This window comes from Dipodomys ordii, unplaced genomic scaffold (genome assembly GCF_000151885.1).
Source record: "Dipodomys ordii isolate 6190 unplaced genomic scaffold, Dord_2.0 Scaffold2, whole genome shotgun sequence".
Taxonomy (NCBI): Eukaryota; Metazoa; Chordata; class Mammalia; order Rodentia; family Heteromyidae; genus Dipodomys; species Dipodomys ordii.
The window spans coordinates 15865043-15880731 of NW_012267218.1; positions in this window are offsets into that span (position 1 = coordinate 15865043).

Consider the following 15689-nt stretch of genomic DNA (forward strand, 5'->3'; position numbering starts at 1 on the left):
TAAGAGGAAATGGCTTTAGTTTTTCACCATTAAGTATAATGCTGGCTGTAGGTTTGTCATATACAGCCTTTATTGTATTGAGGAATGTTCCATAGATTCCTAATTTTTCCAGAACCTTCATCATAAAGTGGTGTTGGTTCTTGTCAAAAGCTTTTTCTGCATCTATTGAGATAACCATGTGGTTCTTATCCTTGCTCCTGTTGATGTGATTAATTATGTTAATTGATTTGCATATATTGAACCAGCTTTGCATCCCTGAAATGAATCCTGTTTGATCGTGATGAATGATTTTTTTGGATGAATTGTTGAAGTCGATTGGCCAGAATTTTGTTGAGAAGTTTGCAGCTTTCTTTAGAAAAGTGATAGTACTTTTTTTATAATGTGGTTGTTATTAAATATTTAATGAAATTGATTTTATTTGAAGATCGAAAGTGTAAAGAATTAAGGAAGTATGACTCAAGGCTTTCTGGAAGTTTGGTTTGCCCAGTATTATTTTGAATTTCAAGTTGCTTTCACATGGAAAGCAAAAATAAAATATTTGTCTGTGGTTATCTTTGTCTTGTTCTCATTATTTTCCTAATAATAGTCTCTAAAATGTTAAGGTACAATGGCATTTAAAAAGATAGAATGGAATTCATAATAAAATAAGTTTTTTTTCCTTTCTGAGTTAATGGACTGAATGAATGGACTCATAATTGTGTCATGCCTCTGGATTTTAGACTTTTAGTTTGCTTTTCCAATAGGGTTTCACAACTTTCTCTGTGCTAACTTCCAGGCAAGATCTTCCTATTTTATATCCTAAATACCTGGAATTACAGTTGTGTGAATTCTTGTGGTTTTTCCTTCTACTTAAAAAAATTATGTGTAGATATTTCCTTCATTACTTTGGGACAAGTAATATATAATGTCTCCCAATAAGATCACCATTAAACAATATTTTTAAAAAGTAAAACATTGAAAGTCAAAGGAGTACCTTATGCTATGGGCACAGTTTACAATTCCAGATCTTGCATGCAATTTAATGATGAAATACCTCTTAGTTTCTTTTAATGTTTTTCTGAACCAGCTGTGTGAACTACATATAACAAACCAGTATTATTCACTGCTGTTATGTCAAAGCTGATATTAGTTGAAAAGTCATGGAGAAAAATAAAATATAAAATAAAACTTATCAGGGGAAAACTTAAAAAGTAACTGAAAATTCTGTCAAAATATTCAGGTTTGTTCAGGTAATAGTTCACATCTAACAGATTCCAGGCTTGGGGGAAAATTATCCAAATATTAAAGGACTGGTCTGAACATTGCATACTGAAGCAAAAAGCCACAGATGTTTCCGTGTGCATGTCTGAAAATCTGGGAAGATGAATGATTTATGTATTTATATTTTTATGATGGGGAAAGCCAAGTGTATTGTGCTGTAAGTAACAAGTCATGAGAGGCTGGGCCATGTGTTGAAAAGCTCAGTGACTTGGAGGCAGGAATTGCCTGCTCTTCTTTGACTTCAAGATTCATGTATTTTACTGGTAGTTGATAGAGCTCCACTACTTTATGTCTTCCCTTATTATTTTCTGGTAACAATGGAGATATGACAAATAACAATGATGACTTCAATATTAAGAAGGAATTTATGCAGCATTTCCAGCTAGATAGATTTTGTAGCCTGAGAAATTTATGTCTATAATATATGATTTAGAAGTGGGCTTTTCAAAGTACTTTTTATAATTATCTTTTGTACTTCTACTTGTGGCTTTGTTGTTAAAATATGCTTTAAACTTTCTCTGTAATTTTTTTCCAAAGAAAGGTAAGTATTATATGATGGAAAAGCGAGTTATCTTGTTTTAGGCATCTAGCTTTGGCAATCTGGAGAAAATCATTCTCTAGCTCATACTTCTGACACTATATGTGAAATCTGATTTTACAGATAATCAAAGCATATCACTTGCTAAGCTATAAGTATCATTCATTCCAATTGGTGATAACAGAATAAGTTATAACAGCACCTTTCATATTAGTTAGAAAGCATTTAACCTATGATTCTATAATTGCTACATAAACAAAGTCACCATGAACATATTTTGACTATAAAATCTTCCAAATTTAAATGATATAAATAATTCCAAACTCCTGTTGTTATTATTAATAAACTATATAATTTCAGACATTATTCTGTAATTTCATGTTAGCAAGTAAATAACAAGGTATTGCTGATTAAATAGATAGTATATGCAAAACACTGATGTCATCCCTGGTCTTTGTAAACACCCTAAGAATAGTAAGATCAACCCAACATAAAACAGCATTAGTAAGATTAAACAAGATTTCAATATTTGTTCACCAAATATCTTTGATGAATATATTTATATCCTCTTGATATATATAGTTTCCAGTGTCCTGGTTTGTATTGGTACACCTTTATGACTTTTGGAAAAGTCAACTATTTTGCATCAATATCTCATTTTTAGTATCCCAACTAAAGCACCAAAGTACATTGAGGTAAATTATGTTGATGTAATTGACTTAAAACTTCTAAAATTATGGGAGTTAAAGAAGAAATAATACATTTTCTGCTTAAAATGCTTATATTTCTTTGAAAAATAAATAAAAATTTGAGGATTTCTTCTCAAATGCAAGTACACCGGTTTTCTCTCCACAGGTTTACACATTTATTTTATGTTGACAAAATTTATCTCAGTAAAACCTGGGCATAGATATCATTGATAATAGACTGATCATAGATTTCACTTAGTTGACCAGCCTGTAATTTTTATGCCTCTTTAAAAATATTATCAATGAGATTTTTTAATGAAATTATATAATACATACTAAAGCTTTTAGACCTGTATTTTTCTCTTTTGAGACAGTCTTATTTTTCTGCTAAAAGTGCACAGAATATAGCCATTTATTTTTAGGAAACATATTATGCTGTCATCAAAGCTATAGTCTTTCATAGTGAAGAACTGTTTTATGCTTGCATTACAGAAATTTTACAATTTTTAATGTCATGAAATACTAAATTACTGATGGTAAAGGAACAAGTACAAACCAGCCCCATAAAAGCTAAGATACAATCCATTAAAGGATTCAATTCTATTTCCACTTTTCATATGATTATTATGTTTATATTTTTGTCTGTTTTTGAATAGATTTATCATTAGGATATTTCATCCTCATTATCCATGGGTGGAAAGTGGACTGTCAGAGATCCCATTTAGAATTATTTTTCTATTTTCTCCCAAGGCCTGTGATAAGTGATCAAATAATTGATGTATCAAGTCGAATTATGGGAAATGTGTGTATATGCAGGAACTGAGAGAGCTGTCCCTAGCTACCGTGCCACCAGGTCGCAATTGCAAATCTAACAGTATTAGTAGAAAGACTGAAATGATCTGTATGTGGTAAGTAGTATATAGATTGTTTTACTGGGATTCCTAAATTCCTGTCAGTGTATTAACAGAAAAGTTTTTACCCCTCACTCAGAATGCTATATACTTCTCCTAGTTTTTGTTTAGGCATGTTCAATAAAAATTTAGGAAATCAGACAAAAACCATGTTTTTACTTTAAAGAAAACATACTTTTCACATAAATGTTTCTTAATGTAGTAAGGTATGTATTATTCAAGATGAAGGCCACGGTAGGAATTGGCTATGTCCATGTACCCCGGGATCCCTTCTCCAGTTTTCACGTACTCTGCTTCCTCTGGGCTTTCAGTACTAATAGCCACATTTGTACCACTTCTTCTGTAAGAACAGCCCTCAAGGACCCAGAGTGTATTTGCCACAAAACATATTATGAGGCCATGATAATGTTATGTTTGCCTATCTATATGACCATCCTTTATGATGCTCCCTCGGGACCATTTGGCAGATTGATCTTTTATTTCTTCCTTTTCAAGACTCAGAATTGTCTACCATGGAATTCTGTGTGATATCACACACTTTTTTGGTTCACATTTTTTTTCTTACTGTGTGCATTTATCTACTTTCTTATCAGGTATTTCTGTGAACACATACTAAATCATTCTCAAATAAATCCTGTTCTTAGAAACTGCATGTAGGAAACAAAATGATATAACATCTTGTCAGTGCGGAAATTTAAGTTGCTTAAAGAGGATATATATTCTTAACTCACAATTAACATAATTGAGTCATAAATTAGATTATCCCAGAGAAGTTATAGCAGGTTTGGAAGGCAGGATGGAGTAGGCAGTATTGTTCTGAGGATCTTTCTTTTCAGATGTGGGGATGAACAAATACAGAGGTAATAATGTTCAGCCTGCCATCCTTTCCCTCTAACAGCTCTGTAAAACAAAATGTCCACTGTAACACAGAAAAGCCACTAGGAACTCCACTGCTGATCAAAGGAGAACTAGCTGTAGACAAAATGAAGCTGTCCACAGTCTCTATCAAGAATTTCTCCTCTAATGGGAAGGGATGGGAAGGGGAAACAAAGGAGGAGGCTGCAATGCTTGATAAGAAATGTACTCATCATCTTGCCCATGTAATTGTAACCCCTCTGTACAGTATTTTCACAATTAAAAAAAAGAATTGCTCCTCTACCACTTTGGCAGCAGGAAGAGTCTCACTTTTCTGGTTTACTGAAGCCTCTTTTCATCTCCAATATCCACTCCAAGACTTTCTCTGCTGACCCTTTTTCAATTATGCAATATTTAATTCATTCATGAAATTTCCAACCTATAACAATAATTGTAACAAATACAATGATTTCCAAAAATATTTAATATAATTATTTTATTTAAATATAAAATGTGTAATTCTAACTTCTAAAATATATACATTATTTTCACTATTTGTAGTCATTCTTTTCCAAATTAGAAAAAAAAGAATAACTCTGCAAATGTAAAAGAGTATAATAATCACATCTCCAGTTGATAACTCAAACTGATCAGGCACTCAGCATGCAAATCATTATCTGATGAACTGATACGTAGATAAATGTGTCCAATGAAAGTGTAATTCAGTGTCTCCAAAAATCAATTTTTACACCATAGGAATATTCTTTTTCTTGCTACAAAAATATGTTTTCAAATACATTCAGAAAGTACTATGGAAGAAAATTGTGGTCAAAATAAGTAAAATTTTCTCCATGGTAATGGAAAGTTTAGCCTTGGAAACCAGCATTGTTAAGAAGTGGCATTTTCTTGGCACGATTCCCAAGTATCACTTGCTTTTCCTTCAGCAAAAAATTAAACAGGAACTACTACAAATTAAATTGTAGTGTCTCAAATAGCCATCAGGATTAACAATGGGAAAGGGAAAATAGGATCTGGGATATAGATCTTAAGATTAAAGTATAACAAACCTTTTAGAACAAATAAAACCCTTTATTTGTTAATTTTCCAAATTAAAATGATTACAACAAATATCCTGTCATCTGCTCTCATTGTACTCATCATTCTAAGTTGCCCCTGTGCCAGCAGTACTGGGCCTTAAACTCAGGGCCTTCTTATTGTGGATGAAGAATGGAAGTCTACCACTCACATACTTCTACTTCCACTTTTTATATTGGCCAATTGAAGATAGAGTCTCATCAATGTTTCTGCCTGAGCTGGCTTACAACCATGCTATGTATGTCCTAAAAATGTAATTTTGTAAGCTAATAAAATATTGTTTTTTAAGTGTTTCAGTATTAAAACACAGATCTCATTGTTCAGGAGAGTATGGCAAGAATTGTTAGAATTATTAATGGTTAATATTGTCTCATGTAGAAAAAAGAATCTACCTAGAGCTTAAGTACATGTGGTGGAGATTCTTTTCCATTAAATAAAACTAATGAAAATATTTTCATTAATCACCTTGGTTTTCACATATGTCATTTTAAATATGAAAGTGAAAGGTGAGAAGGAGTTTCTTCCATTGTTGAAACTAAAATAAATAAATAAATAAAAGTATAAAAAGACGAAAGAAAAGGAAATTGAGGTCAAGGTTGTCATTTTTCTTATTTTTAAAACTAAAGTCTTGGCTTATTAAATTTTAAATGTTTTTCTAAAGCTGTTTTAGAGCTGGTAAATTAAATAACCATTTGTATAATTTCTTCATCAGCAAATTGGAATACTGTATGTTATCTCTACCCTTTAAAGTCTTAATAATGTGGGGAGTAATTTCTTGAAGCTGTGATTCTTGCCCTATGTATATCATGTGCCAATATCACCAAAGGTGAACTAAATAGAAAATGCCAGTCCAAGCCAGGAAATTAAAATACAAGAAGAAAAATAAAAGCTCTAGCACATAGACTCTTAAATCAGCCACTGTCAGGAGCCTGATACTCAAACTTTTCTTTTTCCCTTGTCTTTGGAATGCAATTGCATTCCAAGGTACATTCAAGGGTCATAAGGTTGCATGTAAACTGCAAAAAGGAAAGTTGGAGCACAAATTTAAATGACAAATAAAAAGGAAAAGGATTTGCTACTACTGGAACAGGTAGGACTGAGAAAGATAGAACATATTACCAACTAGATTAATAATTTGCTTAGATATTTTTTTCTTTTCTGAGGGCTCATATTTATACCTCAAAAATTTTAACATAAATTACATTAAATTAATATGTTAATTTAATGAATCATATTTAAACCTCCAACATTTTAATATTTATTAAGTTATATATTAAATTATTATATTATATATGATATATAGTAGGCACTATATATTATATATATGTATAATAGAACAAATCCTGTTTCCAGTCAGAGTGGGAAAGAACATTTTTCTCTAGGATCCATTATCTATGGAGCACAATACCTTGTTTAGTTTCAGTGACAGTTAAAATGATTTTTCAGAGATATTTTCATTATTAGTTGCCTTTAACACTTGAAATACAAATGAGTGGGTTTATGTCTATGTAGTCAATATCAAGAAGTAATAGTTTTGTTTTTTGTTTTCTGAAAGATTTGAAGAGCTTAGACTATTCAGTAGTCAAAACACCTTCCCAGGACCTCAGTTTGGGACAACAGAGAAAGCCTTATAATTCCAATAAAATGGACAGAATTTCACTATTTTCCCACAGAAATAATAAAGCTCAATGAACTCAAAACCACACCCAAATGATTTCATATTTAATAATACAAATCAGCTTGAAATTTTTCACGTGTAATTATGATTTTCTGGACAGAAATTCTCTAACTTTGATGATTAAAAACGTCCATCCACACCTTCCTTGGCTGAGACAGAAGTAATAGCACTGACTTGAAGACACAGGAGAAGATTGTGACCTTCATCATGTATGAATAGAATAAAATTTTATTTGTGGTATTCTCGTGGTATGGAAAACTTACTCATAATTTCTTGCATCTAATGATGAATTAATTGCTAATGTCTTTGTTGTATTGAAAACAATGAGCAAAGGTATGAAAAAAATCAAAACAGGATAATTAAAAAAAACTTTAGTGGTATATATAATGCTTCCCCACATAAAATGGTCTCGATTATCAAATGTCAAATTATAATAATTTAAGGAATATTTTGTGGGTGTTCATTTATGTAATAATATTTGTGCCTCACCTATCAATTATATCTAATTCAGAATATAACTTTTCAAACATTCATATTTTCAGTAGTAACAAGGGCACAAGATTACCAAATTAACACAAAATAATTTGAATTTGCAAGGAAAATATATGTTTTGAAAAGACACATCAATAGATATGAAGAAATGACATAAACACTACTTTAATAAGTTGATATGAAGAAATGACATAAACACTACTTTAATAAGTTGCTAAGTTTCTGTTTCAACCCAGATTAATCCATGAATATAATACCAAATACAAGTATAATTTATCTTGAAACTCAACAAGACATCCTGTAGTTCATTTTTTAAAGTACAGTGCCCCTAGAAGCCAAGTTAATGTTGAGTATGAAGTGGTATAAGATTTGCTCTGGTAGAAATCAAGATTTTTACATTAAGAACATTTCAACAAGGCTATGCAAATCATCATTAATGGAGACTAATAGAGTAATCAAGTCTGGACTGAGTTAGAAACATTTTTGTGAGGATATAGACATTCATATTCAACATGACCATTGCAAACAAATTTAGCATTTACTTCTTTAATACAAGGATGAGTGCCTTCTGTATAAAAATCAAGTCTAGGCTGGACTCTTCTAAAACTCAAATATGAAGCATTTACTTATTTACTTTGCTCTAAAGAAGTATTCATAACAAGGAGAGGGAGAATAGAAATACACACACTTTTTTGAAAAGTCACAGAGTAACAAAAATGTAACAGGAGTGTTGGAAGTATTATTTGGCAGAGTTATAGAAGGATTTGAAGAAAGCTTTGCATCTAGTTACTATCTTAGTACAGGATTGCAAATATTTGTCTCCTAATGTCAAAGATAAAAGAGATAACCTGGAAAAAAAGGCCAATTCCCATCTTGGACAACAAAAACAAGAAACTTGAGCCTGCACCAGGAGTTACGTAGGGTAATTGTGATTTCAAGAAGCAACGGGAGCAGCTGATTTTCCAGCCAAGGTAAGATGTCATGTGCTGTATCAGCACTTTGCGGACATGTATCAAACCTCCCAATACAGCAGCTACTGGTAGAACAAATTACAACCCATAATAAAAAATAAAATGCAAAAGCTGCAAAACACTGATTCTTCTTTAAAAAAAAAAGGATAAATTTGAGGTCTGAAATTCTGCATTATCTCCTTAGGCACTGAATGTTGCTTTGGGGTGATGTATGGCATAGACGTATTGTCCGTTTCCTGAATCAGAGCAGAAGAAAATGAAAGCAACTCAATGTCCAAGGTGGATTTGCCTTTATGTAATTGAATTAACTCCAGATGCTTTTCTGGTCAGAAACCAGTACTTTGACATCTTTTCACCAGTATTTTGACTTGCATAGATAAGTTTCTAAGTTACTGTTGAAAGAGAAACTTCCAGGAAGCTTACTTGGCAAGATGCATGCTGAGCAGAAGCTCAGCAGAAAGTAGGCACGTAAGTCCTCTGAATATTACAAGAACATCCACATGCACTGAAATAAAAATTAGCAATTTTAAATATATTATTTCTACTTTGTTATATTCTCCCAAAGTCTTGATTTATTTCCATAGCTATAGACTTATGGCATTTTCCTTTGGGATGAGAGGCAGCCGACAGAAAAATATAACCAGCCCTAGTCATTTCTACAAAATATTTCTCTGTCAACACCTCAATTCCAGTGGAGATTATTGTTTTTCTCCTCAAATCAGGACCAGAGTCTGTAAGACAAACCTAAAGTAGGTCACTCAGTGCTACGTACACCAGAAAAGAAACCTTTGTCTTTCCTACAAACATAAAAAAATAAAAAATCAGAAATGTTTTTATTACATCTCACTGAGTTCCCCTAATTGGTTTACTGCTCACACTTTTTCCATTGCTTCATAAATAGGGAGAGGAGCTTGAATGGTGACCTGGTGGTGAAATGGTTCAAGCACTAATCTTTGCTATCCACTTTAAGTGGTGCTTTATCCGACAAAAATGTTGTTTCCTTCTGGGGAGAAGGCATTTGCATATTCACTGATCATTTTGTCTGTAGTCAAAAAGGCACTAACGGATTATAGGACCCTCTTTCTTCACATGTATCATTGTTTTGTTTCCTAGTATATTATTGGTTTTGTGATTTCAATTTATTATTAGGATCAACAAAGAGGCATTATACTTTCTCTAACAAATGTATTTTTAAAGATGTCTATTATGATTAACAGTCAAACCTATTTTGTTCTATATATTTATATGTACTTATTTAGCCTACTGTGTTCTTTGCATTTTATTTAGTTATTCCATAGAAAATGTGCCTAAATATTATGAGATATTCATCAAAGTTCTACATATGAGGAGGTATTTTTGCATGTAAGTGCTTTTATGCTGATATAAGAGAAATATAAAGTCAAAACATTTTAAATACTAGCAAAATATAGTAGTACATAACAGAAGTAAATAATAGGAATAAGTGGTATTAAATAGGATAAATAATAACAGTAGTGAATATTAATAGTAAATAATAAATAGGCCAAATAATGGTAGAGATTGGCAATCCATGGAGGCATAGTGAAAGTGTATTTACGCTATGTACACCTGAGACTGCCTTGTACTGGGCTAGATACCCAGAAACAAGGGCAGCCTCAACCACCAAGCCTGCAACAGGCAGTCCTGACCCCCGACCTTTATTAGTCGGTCTGCAAACCACCAACCCCAGACCTCCAAAGCTCCAAAGCTCCAAAGGGGAGGATTTCCCTTTCTTCCCCTCCTCCTCCTCTGCAGGCCTCTGCGATCTCCCCAGGCCTGCCCTGCCCTGCCCTGCTCCGGAGGCGCCTCCCCGTAGGAGGACCGAATGACCCCTGGAGGAGGCCCCGAATGACCCCTTGAGGAGGCCCCAAATGACCCTCGGAGGAGGCCCCGAATGACCCTCAGAGGAGGCCCCGAATGACCTTCAGATGAGGTCCTGAATGACCTTCAGAGGAGGCCCCGAATGACCTTCAGAGGAGGCCCCCAATGACCTCCGGCCCTGAGGCTTGTCTTGTCAGGCGAGCCTCCCCTCCTGCCCCTCTCCCTCCGCGCCTACTGCTGTCCCCCTGCAGAAATGGTTTTTCCCTTACTCTCCTCTCCTCTGACTCCCAGGCTGCTCCCCACTGGTTTCCTCAGGACCGCTCTCTGGACCCATTCATTTCTCCTCCTCCCCCCACACTGGCCTTGGCGCAAGCAGCCTATATAGACCCAGATAGGCTGCGTCCCTCCCCCATGGCTTCCAATCACCATTCATGCTCCTCCCCCAAGCTGCCCCCTCTCCAATCCCAATCGGCAGCTCACCAGGTGGGGGCTCGACGCCCCACCCCTTCCAATAGCATGCCACACCCCCTTTGGGCGGCATACCCCGCCTCTTTCCGCCGCATGACACGCCCCCCTTGGTGCCCCATGGGCACTTACATCAGCCTCTAAAAGCTCTGCTCTGTCCTGTGGCCTGGTGGGGTGGAGGGGTGAGCCTCGCTTCTTGATGCCCCGCCCCCTCCAGCAGGCCAGGCCTCCTGGCCACGCAGACTATGGGGCCCCACTGATGATCAGGCCCCATGGGTTATTACAAACTCTGACGCTACTCTTTCAAAAATGGTTTTAGACACCAAGACTGGTACTTCTTAACTCTGTTCTCCACCCATGACAGACTTTTGCTCAGGTTTCCTAGCAACCTAGAATAGCTGTTAGACAAAGTTCCCCCAAAGAGACAATCGTGAAAGTTGATTGGAGTTTTGTTTGCTTGTTTTTTTATTGTGAAAATAACATACAGAGGGATTACAATTACATGGACAAGGTAATGAGTACATTTCTTATCAAGCATTGTTGCCTCCTCCTTTGTTTCCCCTTCCCAACCCTTCCCAACCCTTTGCTCCCCTCTCCCCCACAAAGATGTATAGTTCATTTTCCACATAAGATCTTCCACATCTCATTGTTGCAATGGATCCCCCTGTAACCCTATTTAAACAATTTGTTTTTCCCCTACCTTCCCCAAATTATACCAACATCAAATATAGTGAAAGCAGGGGTTATACTGTGGGGGATAGACATGTAAAGCAACAAAGAAATCATCTTACAAATATGTTAGAAACAATAGCAAGAAAGAAACATTTGAGTCCTTATCTTGGGGTTCATTTTGCCTAACATCAACTTATCTGACAGTTTCTGTTTGTCTCAGACATATACTAGTTATTGCAAATAAGGGAAACCATGGGACCTATGTTTCTTTGGGCCTGGCTTACTTCACTTAATAGAGTTTTTTCCAAGCCTTTCCATTTCCTAACAAGTGGGGCAATGTCATTCTTTCTGATGGAGGCATAGAATTCCATTGTGTATATATACCACATTTTCTTGATCCATTCATCTACTGAGGGGCATCTGGGTTGGTTCCATATCTTAGCTATGGTAAATAATGCTTCAACAAACATAGCTGTGCTGGTAGCTTTAGTATGGTCTTGTTTGTGATCATTTGGGTAAATGCCCCAAAGTGGGATTGCTGGGTCCTAGGGGAGCTCTATGTGGAGTCATATATACATATGATTCAACTTCTATATGAGGTGTTTTCTGGGTTTTTATTGTTTATTTGCTTGCGTATCATTGTTTCACAGTGGTTATAGAGAAAGGTTTTTCTCAAGAATACCACCAATGTACAAGAGAGCTAAGAAGAGATTTCTCAGAAGAAGAGGTAATAATGGCAAAGAAACACATGAGGAAATGCTAATCAAAACAACCCCCAGATACCATCTTACTCCAGCCTGTGTGGCCAACATTTTGACTTTGAACAACAACAAATGCTGGCAGGGATGTGGGGAAAAATGAATCCAATTGCACTGCTGGTGGGTATGTAAACTACTGTAACCACTCTGGAAAGCAGAGACCTTCCCTAGGAACCAACCATATCACTCCTTTGCATCTATCCTGAGCATCAGAAGCCAAGATTTTGTGGAGCACATGGGCAGCAAAGATGGCTGTGAGAGCGAGTTGAGTGGGCAGAGCCCGATTTGCTTTACATTCAGTGCTTAACCAGCCGTGGAAGCTTTGGTGCATGATAGGGTGTGACCTTTACAGGGATTGGTTCCTTTTCCTCCTCTCCCATGCCACCAGGTCTTTTTTGCTTTAAAAAGTGCTTGCTGTGTGTGAATAAATGAGTTTGCATTTTCTTGCTTGACTTGACTCCCAGCCGCATTTGATTGTCTCCCCGGCTAAGGGAAGCTGGGGAATGGGTCAGCGACCTTACTTACCTTTCCTGGGACCTCATCTGTCTTTTGTGGGACCCCACAGGATTTAAGGACACCTGCACATCCATGTTCATTGCCACTCTATTCATACTTGCCAAGATATGGAAACAGCTCACATATACACAATAGATGAGTGGATCCAAACAATGTGATGCCAATATACAAACACAGCCATTAGAAAGAACAATAATGTCATTTGCAAGGAAATCGATGAAGCTAGAACAAATCATGTTAAGTGAGGTAAGCCAAGATTAGAGAGAATAAAGATGCCTGGGCGCTGTCCCTGAGCTCTTCAGCTCAAGGCTAGCTCTCTACCACTTGAGCCATAGCACCACTTCCAGTTATCTGGTAGTTAATTGGAGATCAGAATCTTACAGACTTTGCTGCCCAGGCTGGCTTCAAACCGCGATCCTCAGACCTTAGTCTCCTAATCCTAGGATTGCAGGTGTGAGCCACCAGCATCCGGCTCATATGTTCTTTTTGATATGCAGAAATGAGATCTAAAAGGCACTGGGATATGCAAAAAAAAAAACAGAATTCTAGATATTCACATACAATGGGAACAAAAAAGGATAGTCTTAGGAGAGAATCACAAAGGTGCAATACTCAAGCACCTTCTCATATATATACAAAATAATACACATACTGAAATGTACGCCAAATACATGCAAAGGACATTTGTATTAATTTGCATTCTCTTTAATTGCTGACTCTGTATTCTTTACCTTATACATGGTATATTCACATCCACATCTGAGGGAGGATTGAGGGAGGGCACAGAATCAGAAGGAAAAGTGAAGCAGTGGAGCACACTTGCTGCAAGGGACATTGATGAAAGTGAACTATACAACTTGTGGATGGAGATGGGAGAGGGAAAAGAAGAGAATGAGGGAACTGATGACACTACATAAAAAGAAATATACTTTTTGTTCTATGTATGTAAAGGTAACCCCATGGTATATGACCTCTAAAACAACAATGGAGTAAATTGGGGATAAAAAGAATACATTTGCAAGCTTGGAGACATTTTTGGTTATTACAATTGAGAAATGTTGGTACCATGTGGGTAGAGGCAAAAAATACAATTAAGCCTCTGCTTCATGAATTATTTAGCCCCAAATATCAACAACACCCTTTAGAGTTGAAACAGTTCTTTATAAATTCTTAAAAAAAGTTCTATGTCTACAAGATATATAACTTCAGATACATTATTCTGCTGTCTGGTTTGTATTTTACTTCCTTGAGGATGTATTTTTTATATTATTAATGAACAATTTACATTTAGATATACTCTTATTTTCTATTTTCTATTTTGTGCCTTGCATTTAACAGTCTCCTTGTAAGCCAGCAATTCTAGAATATCTACAAAATTCACGTCCAAGTTCAGAGACAACAGTATTTTCCACTAATAATACAAAGTGGAAAAATATCCTAATGTCTACCTTTTGAATGGATAACTCTATATGATATACACATAAAATAAAATATCAATAAATAGTCAAATATTAAAAATAAAATTAGGGGTGCCTTGGTTGAGAAGCCTTGAGTAAAAGAGTCATCTAAAACAGCTAGTAAAACATCCATAACTGATGAATCATTACAATCACCTTCTATATTATCCTCAAAAGATCAGTGTCAGTATGTTTTCATTTTGCTCTTTTCTCACTAAAAATGATCCAGGTTGGTCTCTTAGAATAACTTTTTTTTTCATAGGCGTACTAGTCCCATTTAACACCTGCCACTCATAACATTGGGGTCCTATAAAAGGTTCTAATTGTGTATTTGTGTTGGCTTACCTTTGACTTGAGCCCTGCCACCTGCCTCCAGGCTGTGAGCAATTTTAGCTTACATGGGAAACAGTCAAGGGTGACTTAACAAATTAATGAAGCTCTTGGTTCCTGTTAATAAGTTAAAAGTAGATAATATAGATAATAAACATATTCTAAATATGCCTCAATCATGAAAATATATTGTTAAGAGTTTGGTAAATTAAAGAATTGTTATTGTTCATAGTCAGTCATTAGTACCAAGAGTAATTTTTATGTCTGATGAGCTTAACCAAACATTACCTAAGCAGTTTTTTACTAGAGAAATGGCTAAGTCAAAATAGTGTCTCTTGTTTTACTTTTTATACAATATTTGATGATAAATATAATCAAAGAAAATAGTTCTGGTCAGACATGATAGTGTTAAAGATGGATGACATAGGATGAATAAGATATATATATATATATATATATATGTATACTCATCTATATTATAATTCAGCCACATTTTCTGTAATCACAAACTTTCATTTCTACATTTCAGAATTTATTGTACTATTCTTAATGAGCTAGAGAGCGGATATTTCTTAGAATTTATTTTCTACAACTAAAGATTCCTAAAGTAGATTATCACAATTTGCATATCAGTTAATCTGATTAAGTATTAATTGACATGTTGACATTTTTTTCTGAATAAATATACTGAAATTCTTCTGGAGTGCAATCTAGCACAATCAAATTATAATTCACATAATCATGCCTTATTAATAAAAACCAGTCACTTTTTTGAGTATTTAAAATGTGACAGGCATTTTTTATTATGTAATTATTATAACACTATAGAGTAAAATGCTGTGAGTATGGGGGGTGAAGAACTACATGTAAAGCTCACCTAAGATAATGCAGTTAGTGATGGAGCCAGTATATATACTCAAATATAGTCAAGAAAAGCAGAACTATCATATTGTTAATTGTATGAGATGCCCTAGCCCTGAGCTATATATGTCTTCTGCTCCTGGCTATAAATCCCTTGCAATTCAAAAAGCATTTTTCTTGACAAAGTATTTCACTACTACATTTCTATACATATTATCAACATGATGTGATAAATCTTTGAGTATTACTATATATATTATAAATGCATTCATTTTTATCTTTGATATATGTTTTTATTTTTT